This window comes from Canis lupus, chromosome 18, assembly GCF_048164855.1.
Source record: "Canis lupus baileyi chromosome 18, mCanLup2.hap1, whole genome shotgun sequence".
NCBI classification, from domain to species: domain Eukaryota; kingdom Metazoa; phylum Chordata; class Mammalia; order Carnivora; family Canidae; genus Canis; species Canis lupus.
The window spans coordinates 56,809,262-56,815,447 of NC_132855.1; positions in this window are offsets into that span (position 1 = coordinate 56,809,262).

Consider the following 6,186-nt stretch of genomic DNA (forward strand, 5'->3'; position numbering starts at 1 on the left):
AATATATATGTTTCCAAATTGTATTATGTTATTTTGTTCTTATTCTCAAATTGTATAATATATTTAAACCTTTCTTTTACAGGGAACTAAAAATCCCAAAGATTATGTCTTTCTTGGGCACATTCCCTCCCTATATGTACCCTCCTCGCTTATTACCCCAATACATAGAGCAAACTGGAGGTTCTACATAAAACAGATGCTCAATTAATTATTACCAAAATAACTAATTACAAGAGTTTAAGGAGAAAGTAGAGATATGAAGGAATCACTAATTATATTGAATACAGTTATGATGGAATGCCTGGATAGCTCAGCAGTTGAGCATCTGTCTGCCTTTGGCTCAGGGCGTGAACTCAGGAGTCCCGGGATCGAGTTCCACATGCGGCTCCCTGCATGGAGCCTGCTTCTCCTTCTGCCTGTGTCTCTGCCTCTCTCTGTGTGTCTCTCATGAATAAATAAATAAAATCCTAAAAAAAAAACCTTTAGAATTAATAATCCATTCCAAACAACATTACCGAAAAGAAGAAAGAAAGAAAGAAAGAAAGAAAGAGAAAGAAAGAAAGAAAGAAAGAGGAGAAAGAAAGAAAACCAAAAACAAAACAAAACAAAAACCTTGAATTGAAAAAAAAAAATACATCTTTTTCTTGGAAAAATGCCTACTATAACAATAGTGACCTACCTGTATCAATTTCAAGGCCAAGCATGCCTACAGTCCCTTCTAAAGAAAATGTCTTGAGCTACCTAGGACTTGTGGTCTCCCTTTTTCTCTGGCCACAGCTTATTGGTGATCATCTAATCCAAAAGCATTATCAATTAGCCAGAGACCTATGAACTAGAATGCAAAGTTTTACCTAACCAAAAATAATAGCTAACACTTGAGCCACTCAGATTCTATACACCTTTTCTCTATCTCTCTATTGCTCTCTCAAATTTAAACTTGAAAATTCAGAGCATACAAAAAGATAGCAAAGAGAGAAGTTTTGATACTGAGTCAGAGATGTCATCATGGTAAACTAAAGAGAGGTCGGAGCAGAAACTGTAAGAATATAAGGTATCTGGATTGGACAAAAAGGAAAACTATATTCTTGGATGGCACGACCTTATAAATACAAAAATCCCAAGAAATCCACTAAAAAATGATTAGAGCTAATTTTAAAAATCCAGCAAGGTTGCAGGATACAAGATCAACTTACTAAAATCAATTGTATTTCTATATAATAGCAATTAACACACCCAGAATGAAATTAAGAAGACAATTTCATTTATAATATAAGCAGCAAAAACAACTCAAATACTCATGAACTTACAAATGGATAAACAAAAGGTAGCATATCCAGGCAATGGAATATTATTCAACAATAAAAAGGAATGAAATACTGATACATGTTATAATATGGATGAACCTCAAGAACATTACGCCAAGTGAAAGAACTCAGACATAGAAGACCACTTCTTGTATTACTCCATTTCAATGAAATATCCAGAACAAGCAAATTTATATGGGAAAAAAAAAAAAAGCGGATTAGGCTTGCCAGGGACAACGAGGGGGTAAGGAAAGTGACTTCTGGTTGGAACAAGGTTTCTTTAGGGGCAGGTGATAAAAATGTTCTAAAATTAGGTGATGGTGATGTTTGCAGAACTCTTTACATATACTCTCATTGAACTGTGTACTCCAAATGGATGAACTTTAAAATATGTAAGCTGCATATCAGTAAAGAATGTATAGCTACCTAATTAACAACACAAGAAACAGCAGGTCTTGGCAAGGATGCAGAGAAAGGGGAACCCTCTTGCACTGTTGGTGGGAATGCAAACAGGTGCAGCCACTATGGAGAACAGTATGGAGTTTCCTCAAAAACATAGGGTTAAAAACACAGCTACCCTACACCCCAGCAATTGTATTATGAGGTATTTACCCAAAGGATATAAAAATACAGATTTGAAGGGGTTCTTGAATCCCAATGTTTACAGCAGCATTATACGATAACCAAAATACAGAAAGAGAGCCCAAATGTCCATCAACTGGGAAATGGATAGAGAAGATGTGGTACACGTAGACAATGGAATATTACTCAGCCATCAAAAACAATGAAGTCTTGCCATTTGCAACAACATGGATGGAGCTATAGTGTATTATACTAAGTGAAGTAAGTCAGAGAAAGACAAATAAATGATCTCACTCATATGGAATTTAAGAAACAAAACAGATGAACATATGGAAGGGGGAAAAGAAAAAAAAAGGAGAGAGGGAAACAAGCCAAAAGAGACTCTTGAAGACATAGAACAAACCAAGAGGTGATGGAGGGAGAGAGGGGATGGGGGATGGGCTAGATGGAGGATGGGTATTCAGAGGGCACTTGTGATGAGCACTGGGTGTTGCATGTAAGTAATGAATCACTGGATTCTACTCCTGAAACCAATATTGCACTGTATCTTAATTTTAAATAAATAAAAAGGAATAAATACAACCTCTTAAACTTAGACCCAATGAAACCCAAACATAAGAAACTGTCTCCTGTGCAATTTTGTTTGCCATTTACTAGTAATTTAAATTATTTATCATTTTTAACTTAAGTAAAGAATGACCGGCAGAACACAAACTTTTAGAGTAGGTAAAATATGTGTTTTCAACTTTGGGGTGTGGGTTCTGGAGTGTTTAAATGTATCTAATCTCCTAAAGGCTATATTTTCATTTTTCTTTTTTACTTACTAAAAATTATAAAAAGAAAAAAGGTAAAAAAAGGAAGATATTAACAGTAAATTTTTTTTTAAATGCACAATTCCACATTAGCGATAACTACTGTAAAAAATTGTTATTTATTTCTGTCTGAAGATATAAATGTAATAAAATTTGAACTATACTGTAAAAAAAGAATTTATAGCTATCAAAGATGATAGAAATGTATTTATCATTCAATAAAGTCTAAAATAGGCTTTTTAAAGAAAAAGGAAGGGTAAAAAAAAGAAACGGAGAAGCTTCAAGGTACTGAAAAACAAGCCAATCAAAAGAGGGACTAGAATAAATGAGACCTTCCAGAAAAAGCTTAGTCCTACAAATAGCATGAGGGGGGGAGACCCACAACTCCAGAAGCTTCCAGAGTTCCCTAGGTTCAGAAAGGCCTTCAAATTGTGAGTTTTACAGGGGCTGAATCTTTCAAGGCCCCTAGTCTTCCTAAAGGCCAGCTACTCCATGTTTCTTAGGTTCTGGGGAACAGACAGCCTTACCAAAGAATCCTTACTATCACACAAGGCCTACCTAAACATCTATAACAATATTACAATGAAATATTTTCTTCAGGGCAGCCCCGGTGGCTCAGCAGTTTAGTGCCGCCTGCAGCCCAGGGTGTGATCCTGGAGACCCTGGATCGAGTCCCATGTCGGGCTCCCTGCATGGAGCCTGCTTCTCCCTCTGCCTGTGTCTCTGCCTCTCTCTCTGTGTGTGTATTCTCATGAATAAATAAATAAAATTTTAAAAAAAAGAAATATTTTCTTCAGTCTTCACACATGAGCCCAGCAACCATTTATACTGATGCAGAGCAGAAAACTGAACAGTACTTTAATTCTTCATAACTATTCGCTTGGCCATCAAGCAATATCACCTTCCAACTCCTTCATCCTGAGCAGCCTCTTACTTTCCCACCAGGTCAAACATTTGGAATTAATGCTGCAAATAAAGAAAGCAAACAAAGAAACAAATGCTTTTGCTGTCAAGATTCCAATCATCTATAATTCCCCTATCACCTGGGTGGTGTTGGCGGGGGTGGAGGGGAGCAAAAATACACCTAGACTCCCAAATCACTCAAACAAAACTCCAGTAGTCTTGAGTTAGGAAGAAGGTTTGCACTACACACTCTGATTTTTCAATTCCAACTTTAAACGAAAAGCCACAGCAGCAAAATCCTGGTGATACCTCCTCTACCACTTGCCTTCACACATCGCTTGACTGTCCCTGATACACTGCTTGGGGGTGTAGAAAGAAGCGTGTGCAAAGGAAGGTAAAAAGAGAAAGAACGTGATCTGGCTTGATGGGGTCTTGGGAAGGAGAGAGACCTGTTCTTGGTCCCCAACCAGAAACGCTAATGACTCTGCTTTCCTCATAGCCTTTCCCCAGCATTTCTGAGTAGCATTTCAGCTGCACAGGCCAGCACTCAGATGCTATGACCTGTGCTGAGAAAGAAGGTAGATACAATGATCATGTTTTCCGAGCTAAAAATTGGAGCACATGCTCTGACTATTATTTGTGTACTTATAGAGACAATTAAATCAGTCCTTGAAATCAGGATCATCCTAGAAAATCTAGGACATATAGTTGCCATAGTTATAGCAAACCAATTAAAATCCCTGAAAAGTGCTTCTTATGTGGTGCAGACAATCAATTTAAAAACAGTCTGAAAAGATGGACTAAGAAGTATTCAACAAGCCAGAGCAGGACATCAGCCTTAAAGCTTTCCCTGCCAATCATTGTCTAGAGAATCATATAAAAACAATGAAGCTGGGATGCCTGGGTGGCTCAGCGGTTGAGCGTCTGCCTTTGGCTCAGGTCATGATCCCAGGATCCTGGGATCGAGTTCTGTATCAGGCTCACCCTGCAGGAAGCCTCCTTCTCCCTCTGCATATGCCTCTGCCTGTCTCTGTGTCTCTCATGAATAAATAAATAAAATCTAGGATCCCTGGGTGGCTTAGCGGTTTAGCGCCTGCCTTCAGCCCAAGACATGATCCTGGAGTCCCAGGATTGAGTCCCACATCCGGCTCCCTGCATGGAGCCTGCTTCTCCCTCTGCCTGTGTCTCTGCCTCTCTCTCTCTCTTATTCTCTCTCATGAATAAAGAAACAAAATCTTTAAAAAACAAACAATGAAGCCCTAAAATGGTAGTTGTGTGTGTGTGTGTGTGTGCACTCACGAGTGTACTTATGTGACATATTTTGAGTATAAGAATTTTGGGCAGCATATTCGAATAGATTAGAAACCCAAAATAGCATGAGATAAGTCAGCAATAATTACAAGGCATTCATTCACAAGTTCAGTATGACAATCTCTCTCTGTGTCCACAGCAACGCACAAATAGCACGATGTATCCCAACACCATTCATGGAAAACTGCCCCCTACACTGCCCACGCATCTCGTAAAATCATGAGGCAGTGTGCTCCCATGTCTCAGACACTGCTCCATCTATCTTTGACTTCCACTTAATAGTCGCCTTTGCTACTAATTTCTCATTCACAATAAATTGCATACCCTGTGCTCCATTGTCATCACAGGATGGACTCTGGTGACCATTCTACTTAACAAGCATCGCTTAACACCACCTAGCTAAAATAGATTTTACACATGGGTCATAACTTGGCAATTCACCAAGAAGATTTCCTGGTACCTCTAGCATAAAGATTATCGTAGAGTAAAGCCTCAGCAAATGTATAGCCGGTTTCTAAAAGGCCATTTGCTAGACATTCTTCTGATGTATTTTTTTATTTTTATGTTTTTTCCCCCTGACACCTCATTTCTTTCCTCCTCATCCTACATTCATCAAAATGTAGTGGCTGAAATACAGAGGGTTGGTATCAGGGCATAGAAGGAGGGAAACCAGAGTCTAGCAGAAAGTCTGCCCAGAGAATGAGAGGCCCACCCAGCCTGTCCTGTCTCAGCCACCCTCAAGTCCTGCAAGGGTCTCAGGGTCCTTGGATTTCCTCTGTGTCTGATTGGAGTGATCATCTCTGACAAATAGAGCCCAGGTCAGAAGAGGCTTATTTCTCCTCTGATCCTCAAACAGGCACAAACATTCCATCTGTCATCTCTCCTGAATGGCTCCTCTGGCCTTGATGAATTTTCAAACCATTTTTATTTGAGAGCACAGGGACATTCTCCTAACCCTTTAACAATATCTACCTGTCATGGATCTTGAGAGATTTCTGACACACAGGCTGTTAGCCTCTTTACTTCCAAATAACAAATGCTTCAAATGCATCAAGGTTACATGAGCACTTCTTCTACAGTGTTGAACAGGCAGAGAAATGCCTGTTTATTGATGCTAATAGTATAGAAGTGTCCCAAAGTATGCATTCCACATAACTGGTCGTCACCTAAATGTGTTGCCCTGTTTGGTTCCACTTTAGCTCCAGCTCACAGAAACACCAAGGAGGCCACTTTGTGCACGTCTCAACCCCCCTGAAATGCTCTTTAACTCACAT